Here is an 18595-nt window from a genome sequence, read left to right on the forward strand (position 1 = left end):
GTCTGTGCATTTTGTGGCTTACCCACTAAACAGTCATGTTTGTGAATGCAGTGTGACTAGCTACGAGGACGCTACAGGGTGCTGTCAATTCATTATGCTTTCATCAGGGTCGTTTCCTTTCCATCATAAACAGTATTTTACAATACCAGTGGATTATTTTGTCAGGCAGTCATTACCCAGGGAACATAGACACTAGTAGGGCCTAAATGTCAGAAGTAGGGAATATCGTTTAAAAAAAAAAAAAAAAAAATCGGAGAAATAACAGGGCGAGTTGTCATCCCCAGAGGTTCCTGTCTACAACATCTCTGTGAGTCACATGATCCCCCTCCATACCAACACCAGAGGGGCCTCCACAGGAAAGCCAGCGTACAGTCTCATACCCAGACCCCTTTGCCGTCAATTGCCAGAAAATCAATGTAATGGGCAAATATGACCAGTATCTGGGTTGTTGACATTTTTCTTTTTCTTAAATTCAAATGAACATTTTCTTAAATTCAGAGTTTCAAGTTCAATGTTTTTAATTCATCAAATTACAGACAGCAAACACTATATTATGACTGTAACCGATTCAATACTTTCTCAATATTTCCTCATGTAAGGTATAGTAATGGCATGCTAAGCCTGTTTCTGCTCTTTTAAGGAGAATCTTGTTTAAACACAGTAGTAAGCAGGTGTTCAAGGCATTCAATTAAAGTGAGAAGAGTGTGAGCCAAGAAAAACTGCTGCTTTCCAATTGATTGACCAAATCCAGTCTTTGTGGATGAATGTACCACAGTTTATACTGCTGCTATGGCTACACACATTGACAAAGACAAACACATGGATGAGAATGACTCACAACTATGTACCGTATCAGACTCTGGTAACAGACTATTCATAAGCATACGATTTCTGATACTGCCTTCGACCTGCTCACGCAACGTCTAGGGACTAGTCTGTGAGCATCCTCTTTCTTCAATAAATCGCTGGAGATGAAACCAATGTGAATGAGACCACGTGGGGAAGCACGCTTGCTGGTAAGGGACACAGGAGACTCAGTAGAGTCGGTGAGCAGGAACGAGTTTGTCTGTGTGTCTGTGTCTCAGGAAGAGGATCCAACAGTGTTCCAGTCACTGCAGAAGCACTCGGAGCACTTACCCTTCAAACTACTCCCTTATGAAATCTGGGCATTTAATAGAACCAGCTTTCAGGATGCCATAATGCCACTTAATAGTTTTTGGAAGGTTTCGTTAAAAGCAAATCCACTGTTTATACAGACTTTTCAAAACCATTAGGGGTTGAAAAAGATTCATAACATGCAGACTACTGGGAGAATTGAGCAACTACGTCTGACTTGACATCAAAGTTCCCCATGCCAGGCTGAAAAGCCTGTTTGACCACTGCCTGGCTTCGATAAGTCAAAAGCTAAGGTATGCAAAGTTGGAGGAGTGTTTTAAAACAGTGTTCCACAACTGGCGGCCCACGGGCCGCGTTTGGCCTGTGGGTAGGTTAATTTGGCCCCCCAACTTTTCTGAGCAATTTTTGGGGGAGAATTTTCATTGTTGGACATAAAAGACCACTCCAAGTTATTTAAATTTTGGAAATCTGTTCCCAAGTATTACAATGCATAATAGAGAGAAACGTTATTGTAAAAAAGTAGGCAAGATTTAAGATGGTCATGTTTTAGTCAAATATTAAATCTGTTTGGGATTCTTGTGACTGCTAGAGGAGATTCAAGACTGCTTGGGATTTAAGACTGCCAGAGGAGATTTTCTTGATCAACTTGCAGTCTACAAATGATTTGTAATTACTTTCTGGCCCCTCGAAAATCTGCTCAAGAAGGAAATGGCCCGTGGCTGAATCTAGTTGATGATCCCCGGTTTAGAACATAACCATGCACATCAATATACCAACAAGTTAATGATAAAGACATTTTAAAACTGCAATGTTTCACTATTAAAGGAAAACACAATTTAAATGTATGTTTTCCAGAATCTTCAGACTAACAACAGAGGAAGTATAGTTAAATCAAACTGGATTTCTATAGCAACCTGCAGCCGTTGGGCTGGAAAAGTGATGAATTTCAATTTAGACAATATCAACTGCAATTATGCTTTACTTCTTATAGAGTAGAGTCGAGTGTTTGTAGAGCTGAAGCTGAAACCAGGAAGTGGTCTACACTGTCCAAGATCTAGCATCCGTCCTCTAAGTTCTGATAATATAGGGACAAGTCACTACTGACGAGATTGTATCATTTAAACAAAATGGGAAAAAATGTCACAAATGTATTGTCTAGCGTAGTTTAGTCCCTCGTTTCCAAGGGAAACAATTGCATATAGGCCTACATTCATAAAGGGTTTCCATAATGGCAATTGGGAATAAACCAAAAGTTTAAAAAGGGTTTCCATAATGGCAATTGGGAATAAACCAAAAGTTTAAAAAGTTCCGTTTTACGGCTGGTCTACTGTAGAGCATAGCTGAGATTTCCAAACCTCCCCCACTTTGATCAGGATCAGGTCAACCAATCAGGCACAGGTACATGCACTAACAAGCACACTATTGACACTCACTTAGGTTGAGCGCTAGCTCTTCCACAGAGTAGCAGCCTTTTGTAGGATATTTTATAGAAACCCGTTTCTAATTTTCAGACACAAACATGCCGTTCCAGGCAAGAAAAAGTGTGCTCGCCCCCAACCGTATAATCAAGCAATATAAAAGAAGTGCCTGGAATATTGCAGCCGATACTGCCTGACACCAGATAAAACATTTATATAATTGCAAAACAAAACCAGCAATGTTCAATGGTTAACTTGTGGAAGATACAGCTTAGTCTCTAAGGAGTCCACAGAGGGACAACAATGGTGTGTCAAAACAGATCGTCGTAAAGTGACAGTAAAAGCACCAGCATCCTCTCATCCTCACTTAGAACGTCTGTTTTCTACACACAGACATAAAAGAGCTGGTTTTGGTTTGAGGATCTGCTTCATTTTGTTTCTGTCACTGTAAATAAAAGCGAGCACATACAGTTGAAGTCGGAAGTTTACATACACCTTAGCCAAATACATTTGAAGTCAGTTTTTCCACAATTCCTGACGTTTAATCCTAGTCAAAAAAATCCCTGTCTTAGGTCAGTTAGGATCACCACTTTATTTTAAGAATGTGAAATGTCAGAATAATAGTAGAGAGAATGGTTTATTTCAGCTTTTATTTCTTTCATCACATTTCCAGTGGGTCAGAAGTTTACATACACTCAATTAGTATTTGGTAGCATTGCCTTTAAATTGTTTAACCTCGGTCAAACATTTCAGGTAGCCTTCCACAATCTTCCCACAATAAGTTGGGTGAATTCTGACCCATTCCTCCTGACAGAGTTGGTGTAACTGAGTCAGGTTTGTAGGCCTCCTTGCTCACACACACTTTTTCAGTTCTTCCCACAAATGTTCTATAGGATTGAGGTCAGGGCTTTGTGATGACCACTCCAATACCTTGACTTTGTTGTCCTTAAGATATTTTAAAACAGCTTTGGAAGTATGCTTGGGGTCATTGTCCATTTGGAAGACCCATTTGTGAGCAAGCTTTAACTTCCTGACTGATGTCTTGAGATGTTGCTTCAATATATCCACATAATTTTCCTGCCTCATAATGTCATCTATTTTGTGTTGTGTACCAGTCCCTCCTGCAGCAAAGCACACCCACAACATGATGCTGCCACCCCCGTACTTCACAGTTAGGATGGTGTTCTTCAGCTTGCAAGCCTCCCCCTTTTTCCTCCAAACATAATGATGGTCATTATGGCCAAACAGTTCTATTTTTGTTTCATCAGACCAGAGGACATTTCTCCAAAAAGTATGATCTTTGTCCCCATGTGCAGTTGCAAACCACAGTCTGGCTTTTTTATGGCGGTTTTGGAGCAGTGTCTTCTTCCTTGCTGAGTAGCCTTTCAGGTTATGTCAATATAGGACTCATTTTACTGTGGACATAGATACTTTTGTACCTGTTTCCTCCAGCATCTTCACAAGGTCATTTGCTGTTGTTCTGGGATTGATTTGCACTTTTCACACCAAAGTACGTTCATCTCTAGGGGACAGAATGGGTCTCCATCCTGAGCGGTATGATGGCTGAGTGGTCCCATGGTGTTTATACTTGCGTACCATTGTTTGTACAGATAAATGTGGTACCTTCAGGCGTTTGGAAATTGCTCCCAAGGATGAAACAGACTTGTCGAGGTCTCCATTTTTTTTTTGAGGTCTTGGCTGATTTCTTTTCATTTTCCCATGATATCAAGCAAAGAGGCACTGAGTTTGAAGGTAGCCCTTGAAATGCATCCAGAGGTACACCTCCAATTGACTCAAATTATGTCAATTAGCCTATCAGAAGCTTATAATGCCATAACATCATCTTCTGGAATTTTCCAAGCTGTTTAAAAGCACAGTCAACCTAGTGAATGTAAACTTCTGACCCACTGGAATTGTGATACAGTGAATTATAAATGAAATAATCTGTCTGTAAACAAAATGTTGGAAAAATTACTTGTGTCATGCACAAAGTAGATGTCCTGACTGACTTGCCAAAACTATAGTTTGTTAACAAGAAATTTGTGGAGTGGTTGAAAAACAAGTTTTATTGACTCCAACCTAACTGTATGTAAACTTCCGATTTCAACTGTACATACATTGTTAACAAACTATAGCTTTGGCAAGTTGATTAGGACATCTACTTTGTGCATGACACAAGTTATTTTTCCAGTAATTGTTTACAGACAGATTATTTCACTTGTAATTCACTGTAATTCACTGAGTTCCCCTAATTTTTATGCAGATAAATAACTTTTTAGGGATAGTGAAATTATTCCGTGAAAGCTGAAAGGCCATTTCCGTAACACGGGTGCAATTCAGCATTGTTGCTTTCCGTTTATCATGCCCACTAACTGCCTTTGTATTCTCAGTAAATACACAGATGTGAGTGCATCAGCAGAACAACCCCCACAAAACACTTCTCACTTGTCTGGCTCACTGTGGCAGCATAGACATTACTTATAGGTCTCCCTCTGCCTGAAGTTCTTTTGTGTCTCTGACATCATCTTTGTCTTACACAATTAAAGTGTTACACGCTAGAATAATTTAAATTGCTGCTACTAAAATGGAGATGGAGGCTCGTATAAAAATAGCCAAATTTGTTTACTGATTGTATGCAGCTATTGACTTTCCCATTTTGTGAAAAGAGCTCTGATTAGTGACTGGGCTGTGGCAGGCAGAGTGGCCAAATGGACAGGGTTACAATACAGGCCATTTTCCTAATTGTTCCCAAGTTCTCTCTGCAAGGGATTACTATGTGGACAGTATAAGTGTGTCATTTCATTTCTGAGGCCATTTTCCAATAGCCTTTCAACTGACTCCTTGCGACAGACTGAGACTGCATGTCTAGAACTACCTCAAGACTCTGATGATTATCTCAAACAGTTATTACACTGCTGTGTGGAACAGTTATCACACCGCTGTATGGAACAGTTATCCCACCGCTGTGTGGAACAGTTATCCCACCGCTGTATGGAACAGTTATCCCACCGCTGTGTGGAAGTTATCACACCGCTGTGTGGAACAGTTATCCCACCGCTGTGTGGAACAGTTATCCCACCACTGTGTGGAACAGTTATCCCACCGCTGTGTGGAACAGTTATCCCACCGCTGTGTGGAACAGTTATCCCACCGCTGTGTGGAACAGTTATCCCACCGCTGTGTGGAACAGTTATCACACCGCTGTGTGGAACAGTTATCACACCGCTGTGTGGAACAGTTATCCCACCGCTGTATGGAACAGTTATCACATCGCTGTATGGAACAGTTATCACATCGCTGTATGGAACAGTTATCCCACTGCTGTATGGAACAGTTATCACACCGCTGTAAGGAACAGTTATCACACCACTGTATGGAACAGTTATCCCACTGCTGTATGGAACAGTTATCACACCGCTGTGTGGAACAGTTATCACACCACTGTATGGAACAGTTATCACACCGCTGTATGGAACAGTTATCACACCGCTGTGTGGAACAGTTATCACACCACTGTATGGAACAGTTATCCCACCGCTGTGTGGAACAGTTATCCCACCGCTGTGTGGAACAGTTATCACACCACTGTATGGAACAGTTATCACACCGCTGTATGGAACAGTTATCACACCGCTGTATGGAACAGTTATCCCACTGCTGTATGGAACAGTTATCACACCGCTGTATGGAACAGTTATCACACCACTGTATGGAATAGTTATCACACCGCTGCATGGAACAGTTATCACACCGCTGTATGGAACAGTTATCACACTGTTGTTTGTCCTCTACATGGCTATTCTTTTTTTTCCTGTGATTAAGAAGCCTGTCAGGAAGGGATTCGTTTTCTCTCCTCAAATATACAGAAGCACATCAAATTGCACCCTCCTTTCCTTGTAAACAAACCATTGAAATATACTGTACAGTATCCAGTGGAGGTTACGGGATGACTTCCACGAAAGGGTGTGTTGGGTATGGAAGGATATCGTTTCCTTAGACAATTGGTCTGAGAGGAGGTTGTCTTGCTTTTGGTGATGCAATGGAGGACCACCCACTGTAGGACCAACCACAACTAAGCTTGAGCAATGATTTACTCCGTAGGAGCAAGTAATGCAAGGTGAGATTTACCTACAGAGGATATGTTGTAACCATCAATTTTGTCAACTGTCTCTGTGAAACTGCTGTTCTTGTGAGGTTGCACTGTTTCTAACAGGTATTATGTTAACTTACATGTACTATATTGACGTTATATCACTACTAAAATGTGTGATATTCAGTTTAAAGATACAGGTAGGCTTCCTGTGATGCTGTGATGTCCCCTGTCTGTGGTTGCTTCAGGGAGAAGCAGCCATGTTAATAATGGTCTTGTTCACTGGTTCCAGTCTAGGGGCCAATAGAGCATTGCCACTTCAAGCCATATCTCACAAGACACCGTTTAGAAAACATGCTTCCATTTTGCTGTGCGACTCAGGTGTTTTAAAAAGCTATTTTACTTTATGTCATCAGTTAGACCTTCCCAGAGGCTTATATCTGTAAACCATATGCCATGGCTGTCTCAGTCACCAAATCTCAACCTAATTGAACACTTATAGGAGATTCTGGAGAGGTGCCTGAGATAGCATTTTTCCACCACCATCAACAAAACACCAAGTGATCTAATTTCTCTTGGAAGAATGGTGTCGCATCCCTCCAATAGAGTTCCAGATACTTGTATAATCTATGCATTGAAGCTGTTCTGGCTCATGGTGGCCCAACGCCCTATGAAGACACTTTATGTTGGTGTTTCCTTTATTTTGGCAGTTACCTGTATTTTCAAGATGTTGTTATATGTTTTGCGTCAATTGATATGTGCTTACAGTTGAAGTCGGAAGTTTACATACACCTTAGCCAAATACATTTAAACTCAGTTTTTCACAATAAACAATATCTTAAAGGGGAGGCTGAACCTTCTGATTTAGTCTCGGTTTCAATTCTCCTCATTAGGAAATGCGACTGAGAATGAGATTTGGGTTTTGGAGGCGTGCTTTGATGTGGGTGTCTGTTGTGTGCGTGTGTTCGAACACGGGAAGCATTTGTACTTTCACTCTGCCAAAACAGTTACCGTCACTCACCCTTCTATGTAACTTGAAACAGACTAAACAGGTTTTGTGTGTGGAAGTATCCTAGACTAGCTAGCAAGCTAGCCAACTTCTTTTGCCAATTAGCTTCAGCCGGCTGGTGTGCGACCGTGGCAAAGTTGGTTTGGCTTTGGATAGCCTATCTGTGGGGCTAGTTAGGGACCGTCAATAAATGACATGATGTAAATGGGACAATACTTTCATGTTGCACACCGTTTAGTTGTTTAGATGTTTTCAATATTTGTATATGAATTTATACAGTTTATAATTGATTTGAGGCTTTTAAGTCATTGAAATTTGGAGCTATTGAAATGTTAAAATATTGTCCCATATACATTATGTAATTTACTGATGGTGCCTAACTAGCCCCATAGGGATATCGAATGTCAAACCAAATTGACCATGGGCATTAAGATCTGGATGCATGCAGCTGCGGTCTCAATGGATGATTACTTGGGTGCTGCCAGTTGTGGGCTGGATTGAAATAAATCTAACCCGAGGAAAACTGTTACGGTACATTTCATTCCATGACATACTATTTTTTCCTAATTATCTCGCAAATCTTCATTTTGGACCAGACTAACTTTATGACCAAAATGATCCTATTTACACTTTGTAGTCAATTTTGACACTAGAATAAAAATGTTTCTGACTCATATCGACGCCACAAAAGTAGAAGTTGCTTATTAGGTTCAGTTTCTCTTTAATCGTACTGTATTTTTGCCATGCAGGCTACTTACGTTTGTTGTGCCCAACCATAATCAAACGGTGTCATTTGGGGATCAGGTTACAATAATCTGTGGTTACAGGAAGCCGCTAAAGACTTCCCCCTGAGTCTAGTTGTATTTCCCAACCTCAGAGTAGTGTGCAGTGAGTCTACCAAACCAGGCACAGGCCCTTTCATTAACTTTTCTCTGATTCCAATTCAGAGAGAAACTCCCAATAGGAATGTGAGTTTTGGGTCTGGCTTCATCTGCTCTATTCCTGAATATTGTGTTTGTCTTGGAACCCAGCAGACAGAACCATATAGGCCTCAGTAAAAAGCTCTGCCAACTGCTTTCAACAAGATTCTACAGCAAAGTATGAAGCACATTTTCCAGTAATTGTTCTCTTTACTAGCTCATTCTGGGCGGTGCATGTACATTGGGACACATTTCTAAACAGATGAAAAGCCTGCCGTTTTAGACAGTGATATGCAGTGCGCTATACCCTGGCAGGTGGGACTCACGTGTCGTGTGGAAGATGCCATCGCCGGCACTGATGTGGGACAGGAAGGCATTGCCCAGGCCCTGGCCAGCGTGAGCTCCCTTCACCAGTCCTGCTATGTCCACCACGTTCAGGAAGGCCGGTCACCTTGCTGCAGAACAGGTAGTAGGGGTTAGGGTAGTCGAAAGGAAACAGAGGTTCTATAACTCAGTTTAATGTCTAATATAACCAACAAAATACAGAAAAGGACAACGTTTGGGAGGTGAAAGTGTTCCTCAGGTTTTTACATATGAATCAATACTGCCAGAGGAGATTGCCAGTGATCAGACTTTCTTGTTTTCAATGGAAAATATATATACTTCTTCAACATCATGTCTGGGGCATTAGCGACCTATCGCTGACTAATTGGTAGCCCTAGGAGCCCATGGTCCTATCAGCCCTCCCTCTTAACGCAGATAAAGGAGAAATAGAAACCAAGCAGCAGCCTGTACACCAACACCGGCCCTACACCTTAATCACCCTCCTACTGACAACAGAGGTATGTGCCATACCTTGATTCATCATCAGGCTCCTACACTCTGGAATATGTGGTTGGAGAAACAAGAGCTGTGACTAAAGGGTGATAGGGTTTATGTCATATTAGTCCTAGCATAGTCATAATGCGTATGTTTTTGCATTGCTCAGTGCTGAACATGTTATACAGTCTCTTTCGCAACACCACCAACCCCAGAGAGACAGAGAGACATTCATTGCCTGCTGTGATTTATGACCCTCTCTCACATCAACCCAATAGGATGGTCTAACCTCGCTCATAATGACATACGATAGCCAGCCACTGACACTTAAATGTTATGGCCTCTTACTTAAAAGGCAAACATAACATGGAAACCTGCAGTTATCCTTATATGTATTGTAAAGGACTGGCAACTCAATGGCAACAAAATGTTTGTGTCTTTCATGTTGCAGTAGTGTACATTTGTGGTGGCCTATAGATATTTGCCAGAGAGCCCAAGTCTGAAGTGTGAATAATACGTGAACAGTGAGACCCCATACCTGACAGGCTTGTGGAATTGGCACAGGAAATCATAGCGTTCATCTGGAATGGGCACTCGGCTTTCATTTGGGTCAATGGTGCAGAAGGGGAAATTCTCAGTTGCAGCTTGACTCTTTGTAAGCACGTTGAAAAGGGTTGACTTCCTAGAAGGAAAAACAGCAGAGAGGTCAACACATCCCAGAAACTGTTTGTGGATCCTGATGGCTTGAGGGTATGATGTTGGTTTATTCAAAGACCTCAGCAAAGCCTGCAAGGCAGGAAGAACATTTCACCTCCACTATGGGAAAGAAGTCAATCTAATATATTGAACATTTGAGCTTCCAAATCATAAATGTCCTGATTGTAAAACATTGAGCCCATTTACAAGGTCAGATAATCCCATAATAGATCAATTGTGGTTGGAATCCAGGAGAAAATGACGTTTTTGATAGGTATGAGCTGTTGAACGGGATCAGCCAAACATAGCCCATGTCGTGCTCACTAAGAGATTTCTGTTCCACAGCACAAGCACCTCAAGAGTGCTTCAGGTTGCACTGACTACCCAATGAATGCAAGTGTAATAATGGCAAAGGCAGTTAAATATAATCCTGGACAGTTTTATCTTGGTCCCCTCACCTGATGCTCTCCGCATTTCAATGATTGGTTGGTTTAGACTACAAAATCTACAAGACTCGAATTGCCTGGAGATTGCTGTGATGAAGCATGGATTCCTCACGCATCGCAGGATTGCTCCATCTGATATCGTAGATATTTCAAGGATGTTTGAGATCATCCTCAGAAATGTACAATCTGCCTATGATTTACAATGGCATATGAGGATATTAAGCAGAGCGCTTCCCCATGTCCCCAGACAAAGGGGATTGTATATAGTCAAAGAATATTTATATGACTTGACCTTAATGTTAATGAAGACCAGTGTTATTCTGCCTACAGTGGCGGACAAAAACATGTCGCTTCAATCATCTCTCATGTTTGTATTCATCAGCTCATCACAGAGCATGAGGCCAGTTGAACAGCAGTGGTTGCCGGGTAGGGTGGGGAGCAGGGTGAGGACAGGGGTCATTGTGAAGCCCCAGGCTTGCTAATGTTTCATACAGGAGAGAATATTCCCAGTGGACACACATGCTATCATCTCTATCCCTGTACAGTTGAAATGTCAGGAAAAAGGCAAATATCATAATGAGTGAGATGTTGCTGCTTGGCAGTCTTCAGGATTTGACAGCATGGTATCCTTTGTTGTATGTTTTTATCTGGGGAGAATCTTGTAATACCCACTCATCAATCAAAAGCCTATTGAGGCCGTTGGTTCTGATCTATTAGATTTAAGAGTCGGTTGAGATTCTGAATTATTGAATTAAATTTGGCAAATGTAATCCCAGACATTACTGGTGCAGGGTTTGCGACCTTTGGGTTCACATGCACTGTACAGTGAAAGGTATACATACTCCTGCGTCCACAGTAATGAGAGCCTTATGGCATGTGGCCTGAAATGAACTAGTCCAGAGGCTCTCAAAGTGGGGTCCGTACGCGTAGGTACTGCAGGGGGGCTGCGGACATATCTCAAAATATATAGAGATTTTAAAGTGGATTGTTATTTATTTATATTTTATTTTAATAATATTACTACAATCAGCAGATTAAACACATTTTTTTTGCCAAGGGATCCGTGGAATAAGTTTAGAGGGTGTAATTTTGGCAAGTCGGTTAGGACCTCTACTTTGTGCATGACACAAGTAATTTTTCCAACATTTGTTTACAGACAGATTATTTCACTTATAATTCACTGTATCACAATTCCAGTGGGTCAGAAGTTTACATTCACTAAGTTGACTGTGCCTATAAACAGCTTGGAAAATTCCAGAAGGTGATGTCATGGCTTTAGAAGCTTCTGATAGGCTAATTGACATCATTTGAGTCAATTGGAGGTGTACCTGTGGATATATTTCAAGGCCTACCTTCAAACTCAGTGCCCCTTGCTTGACATGATGGGAAAATCAAAAGAAAACAGCCAAGACCTCCACAAGTCTGGTTCATCCTTGGGAGCAATTTCCAAATGACTGAAGGTACCACGTTCATCTGTACAAACAATAGTACGCAAGTATAAACACCATGGGACCACTCAGCCGTCATACAGCTCAGGAAGGAGACGCGTTCTGTCTCCTAGAGATGAACATACTCTGGTGCGAAAAGTACAAATCAATCCTAGAAAAACAGCAAACTACCTTGTGAAAATGCTGGAGGAAATAGATACAAAAGTATCTATATCCACTGTAAAACAAGTCCTATATCGACATTACCTGAAAGGCTACTCAGCAAGGAAGAAGCCACTGCTCCAAAACCGCCATAAAAAATCCAGTCTATGGGTTGCAACTGCACATGGGGACAAAGATCGTACTTCTTGGAGAAATGTCCTCTGGTCTGATGAAATAAAAATAGAACTGTTTGGCCATAATGTCCATCGTTATGTTTGGAGGAAAAAGAGCAAGGCTTGCATGCCGAAGAACACCATCCTAGCTGTGAAGCATGGGGGTGGCAGCATCATGTTGTGAGGGTGCTTTGCTGCAGGAGGGACTGGTGCACTTCACAAAATAGATGGCATCATGAGGGAGGAATATTATGTGGATATATTGAAGCAACATCTCAAGACATCAGTCAGGAAGTTAAAGCTTGCTAGCAAATGAGTCTTCCAAATGGACAACGACCCCAAGCATAGTTCCAAAGATGTGGCAAAATGGCTTCAGGACAACAAAGTCAAGGTATTGGAGTGGCCATTACAAAGCCCTGACCTCAATCTTATAGAAAATGTGTGGGCAGAACTGAAAAAGCGTGTGCGAGCAAGGCCTACAAACCTGACTCAGTTACACCAGCTCTGTCAGGAGGAACGGCCCAAAATTCACCCAACTTATTGTGGGAAGCTTGTAGAAGGCTACCTGAAATGTTTGACCCAAGTTAAACAACTTAAAGCCAATGCTACCAAATACTAATTGAGTGTATGTAAACTTCTGACCCACTGGAAATGTGATGAAAGAAATAAAAACTGAAAGAAATCATTCTCTCTACTATTATTCTGACATGTCACACTCTTAAAATAAAATGGTGATCCTAACTGACCTAACAGGGGATTTTTACTAGGATTAAATGTCAGGAACCGAGTTTAAATGTATTTGGCTAAGGTGCATGTAAACCTCCGACTTCAACTGTAGGTAGAAGACGACAAAGGTTAAAACAACGAGATTCTAATATCCCATAACTCTTTGCAACAATAGGACCAGCTATGCTAGTTAGCAAAGGCGCTGGTAGCTAGCAAAGGCGCCGGTAGCTAGCAAAGGCGCTGGTAGCTAGCAAAGGCGTCGGTAATTAGTAATGGCCCTTGTAGTTGGCAGCGGTGCTGCTCCCAGGTGTTTTACCAAGACTCAGACCACTCACAGACAGTCCTGGAAACACTTTTGCTTGAGAAATTGTGCTTTGGTAAGAAGCTATTTTAGTGCATTTTTTAAAACCATTTTAATTGAAAACAATCTCAGTAAGGTACTTAATAGTTACCCAGAAATGACTTGATTTTGAGATAAAAACGGCTGCATTGGAACTTTAACTATAGGCAACATGGGCCTGGGAGGCTCACAGGGATATTGGCATTCATAGTACTCCACCAATTATTTTAAAAAATGTAACTCAACACTTCTTGTATTCCCCCATACATGCACAGTAATTTAAGCTTTAAAACTGTCTCTCTGCCTCATGTAAGACTGTGTAGAATTACAGCATATGTGTTGAATTGCAGAGTATTATAGCTTTAAAGCTGCAACAACAACAAAAACTCTCTGCCACTGACAAAATATCTCCAATGCCAGGCCTTTAAATTATTCCTTCCCAGGACCTGAGACTTGGTTTGTCTAGCCCTGCACTGCCAAAGTCATAGTAAAACTCCTTGTATGCTATTTTTTTTATTTTTTTTTATCTCACTCAAGTTGTGTTCTGATTATGAGGGGGTCCCTGAAGAATTTGCTATGACAAAATGGGTTCCCGGACCAAAAAAGTTTGAGAACCCCCTAGGCCAGTGGTTCCTAACCAGGGGTAGTAGGATCCCTGGGGGTACTTGATGTATCCACAGGGGGTTACTTGAGAAGACTCATGAGACCATTGGCCTACTGATAAAATACACATGAGGGGGCACTTCAGGGGAACTCTGGGCAGAGCAACATTTAGCTGGTGGTACAGTAACAGAGAAAGGAACCACTGCCCTAGTCAATGAATGAACAGAATACCTTTACACTGGCTCATGCAGACCATATAATAAATGAAGTACTTAAAAATGCATAGTCCATGTTTGCTAAGCAGTAAAAATGTATATTTCGAGTTTACATTTAAAGACTATAGACATACCCTACATTGGGTAATCCAACGATTCCTATTTTTAAAGAGGTCCCAAACAGTCCAATCAGTGGCGGTGGCTGCTGTCAATCATCTCCCTTCTGCTAACAAAAAGAACATGTTAATGTCCATTGAGAGTGAGAGCTCATAGTATTATGTAATCTAGGGTACACATTCAGCTTTGGCCTGAGCTACTGTAGTATACATAAAACACACATTCTTGGGAGCCATGTCCTTTTCTTCAGTTTGCGCTGGCTACTAAAACTGCGCTAAAAGAATAGTGAAAAAACATAAAATGCACGATCGAGAGACAATCAGCTGATAGGTGTCTAGCTAACACCACGCTGTTGTCGACCGCACTAACGCCCTGCTCTCAAAATAGGACATGATTCTGCTCGAAATAAAAGATGACACTGGTAGCTTGCTAGCTGACCAATGTTTCTACATTTAAACACACATTTGTTAACATTAGGCCTAGTATGCCTACTCTACTTGAGCTGAGCTAAACTTAATTTTGTCATAGAAAATGTATGCACACATTGGCGCATGTACATTGGAACACGTAAATACTTTTCATACGTGCCTGACTGTGTTGTCTGACACAATGCATTTGACTTGCAACACATGCACTTACAACTGATTTAAAACGTACAACACACCATTATGGGTTATTACAGGAGACTACCCAAGAGTCAAGCCTATAACCAAAATGACAAACTCTAACACAGAATATTACAGTGGCAGGGTGTGCTGGTTAGGCTGTACCTCATAACAGGGAGGGTTAAATCAATGCAAGTAAGCAGCTGGGAGATTACTACTCCTTTAACAATGTGAATCTTCTATGCTATTCCTTGCCTGAGCGCTGGTTTTCCCCTAAGGGTTATCTCCCTCCCCGATATTTTTTCTCTCTTCTGAACACGAATATGATTGTATATCAATCTGCCTGTTAAGCACCATTGCATTAGTGAATTTCAGTCTTTCCCACATATTCTTTAAAAAAAAGCTTCCCTTGACAACCAGAAATGTACAAACATCAGATGGAAAAATGTGAAAAGCATTCAGCAATAATTACCATGCAAGGGCGGGGACGAGAAACAGGTTGAATACTGTACATTCGAAATTAATGGTGGACCATATGGCATGCAGGCCTTTGCATATGCAAATAGCCTACTCACTTCGACGATCTGGTGCGTTAGTCCACAAATCATATAAAAGGAGATAGGCCTACTGTGCATCTTGATATAGATTTTACAAGATAAAAATAACACGAGTTTATGAGAAAACAACGTTTTCTACATAAAAATGAAGTAGGCTACCACGAGTATGACCCAAAACACCACCATCTTTATCTGCTTGTAGGCTACTTAAAAAAATAAATTAAAAATCCCTTAAAAAAAAATACAAACAAACTTTCATACACCTGTTTTACGATCATTATATAAACGATCATGTAAAACTACTTAGAATTGAAGCAAGGCATCATTGACCCTAAACTGTTTCATCCCTTGGCCAGAAACAGCTGTAGGCCTGTGGATTTCAAACAATTCCGACCATGAGATTACACCGATTAGTTAATTGTCCACAAATAAACTTCCCTCAAGGCCCAAAGAAATTAATCCGTGCAGGAACTGACCAGAAATATTGCTCTAATCCAGCATCCTGCATCGTTTAACATGCATCAAACGAGCCTCTAATAATATAGATTTGAGGCAATCAAATGCCTTTTGTACCAATAATTTAAATGAATAGGTTTGGATTAATCATGTATCTTTTGTTGTTGAACGCCTTGATCGATGCAGCGTCACTTAGCCTCACCACAATAGATGCACAACGTTTTGTTCGACCAAATAAATCATTTTCATTGTTTAAGGTACATTGATCAATCTAATGACTTGTAATAGGCTCCTAATTGCCACAGAAAAGTGCTTTCGGATGGAGTCCTGCATGCGAGATTCAACTTCAAATTCTCACTTGAATGACACTGTTCAAATATTTTTCAGGACAAGATTTCGTCAAGGATGCTGGCATTCGGTACCAACCGTTACGCACATTGACAGGCTATCACATCTTTATTATGGTAGGCCTACATGAAATTGTATGAAATTCCAAACTCAAGTACATGTGCAACGCCATTCAAAATTAGTAAATAGTCTTAACACGGTTTCAAAATGAGTATTGGCACTCATGTGATCAAACATTTTGGCAACAGCTGTCATAACCGTTGTTTTAGTGCTCTGGTGTCCCTATCTGCCTACACCGCTAAAGTGTTTTGTTTGTTCGTTATACATTACCTTACGACTTCATAATATAAGTGTTTCAATAATCAGTTGGATGTTGAATAATGTGGGAATAATCTCTCTAATTAAAAGCAAGTACTCAATCGAAGGCATTATCTTCCCCTCGCTCGGTGATAAATGATTCTTCTTTTATTTACAGACAAAAATAGAAATCCAGTATAAAGATCTAGATAACACCAGAATGTGATTATATACAGAACACCAACAACAGATAATCAACAATAATGACACGGGCTTTATTTTAACAAAAAGTGCATGACACCAGACAAAACATCTCGAATTGTAATTACAAAAATGCCAAAAACGGTAAGAGAAATGAATTCTTACATGCTCAGACACATCTTATCAGACACTCACGCTGTTCGAGCTACTTTGGCATTACAATCAAATTTGTTTATGCAGAATCGACATTTGATAGTGCTAATAGCACTCCACTCAAATTGCCATGATGGCAAAAAAAAACAAATGAAGCAATTTTCTTGGCTCCGTTCGATGGATTTGATGAAATTGTTTTATATTCGCCTCTCTAAAGGTGGGGATTTAAAGCAGAGAGAGCCTTTGAACAAATTGCGCTTGCCTGACTGGCAGCATTCAAGCGCTATAATGGAGCATTATTTGCCCGTTTTGAATACTGTAATGCACAGCTTTCAGTGAAGCCTTTCTCTGGAAAATTGCTTTAACTTTTAAAGGGATGATGATTCACACCAAAGCAGGCCATTGTTACATTATGTCATTACCCCCTAAATGTTTAACAAGCTGTGAAACACGTTGACATATATTGCATTGTGATCTTTTAAAAAATGTATCTAGAGAAAGAAAAAAACTATAGTCATTTGGCGAACAAAAAAGGTAACGTTGATGAGCTCCCCAATGGGTTTTCTATGATTCAATTGTATCACCAAACGTTATATTTAGTTAGCCTAAATATATTTAGTGTGCAATGCTCTATGGTTTCATTGTGCCATATGAAATCAGCCTGTGTCTGTTGAATGAAATCCATTCACCAGGCTGACACGAGGGGAACAACATGTCTTGTGATTATTATGAGAACGTCTGCAAAATTTTTTTCAAATAATTGTATTTTAGTAGAGTTTACAGGCTGTAACTCTTCAGAACACCAACCACTCATCAAGTTAATTGTCACTTTTTTAATTGACCAAAAATCCCCCCGCACACACTCAACATACACGCGTAAATTGGCACAGACAGGCAGGCAGACTGGCGCTTCACGCTCACGCACGTACACACACACACACACACAGTTTTACAAACAAGTCCACGATGCTCTCTTTAACGCACACCTGGCAACATCGCTTGAGCCGATGGAAACATTAAGATAATTCACCGGTTGAATGACATACCTTGTATTGCAAGCGTTTTCACTTCAATCAGTCATTATTCAGTGACAATGGGTCATCTTACTGTATTTTCTGGCCTCCTGGTGAGGAACTTCTGCTTAAATTCATGTCCATGAAGGCGTTTCCTGAAAGTGCATGACAGCTTTAGTTTTGACAAATATGAAGGCACCGCAATTCTTGTAGGCCTAGATAATATTTTTTCAATAATCACCAATCCCCCTATGTCATGTCATGAAACATAAAACATTTTTGGGACTCCACGAGGGATAAATGCCAGTGGCAGCTATAGCCTACATCAGAACAGTATCCCTCACAATAATATGCAATTAGAGAAATCCGTTTCAATAAGAAGGTTGAAATAAAATAAGACAAATTGTCAGAAAGCCTTAGGAAATGCAACAGAGTGCGTCACCCAACTAAAATATATCATATCAAATGCTTACCTCTTTCAGAGGACTGGTTTACACCAAAATGAGCTCGATTCTACAATGAAAGGACACATTGAGCCTTGATGAGAGAATACATAAAATGTATAAAAACACCACATCGTGTCTTGCTTGACAGTCAGAGTCGCACAATAGTTATTGATTGACGTGAATCTTTTAGCGTTTCTATCCTTAGTCGAATCTCTCATTGGCTGACATCGCCCCCATGCCAA

General features: G+C 40.7%; 1 long non-coding RNA gene across 1 annotated transcript; it reads right to left on the reverse strand.

Moving 5' to 3' along the window:
* Window positions 1-8004: 8004 nt before the first annotated feature.
* LOC135547232 (uncharacterized) lies at window positions 8005-18526 on the reverse strand. Its single transcript, XR_010456679.1, has 4 exons — window positions 18381-18526; window positions 17941-18062; window positions 9911-10054; window positions 8005-9008 (listed from the first exon to the last, which is right to left on the reverse strand). It is a non-coding gene; the product is annotated as an uncharacterized LOC135547232 (long non-coding RNA).
* Window positions 18527-18595: the final 69 nt, after the last annotated feature.

This window comes from Oncorhynchus masou, chromosome 10 (assembly GCF_036934945.1).
Source record: "Oncorhynchus masou masou isolate Uvic2021 chromosome 10, UVic_Omas_1.1, whole genome shotgun sequence".
Taxonomy (NCBI): Eukaryota; Metazoa; Chordata; class Actinopteri; order Salmoniformes; family Salmonidae; genus Oncorhynchus; species Oncorhynchus masou.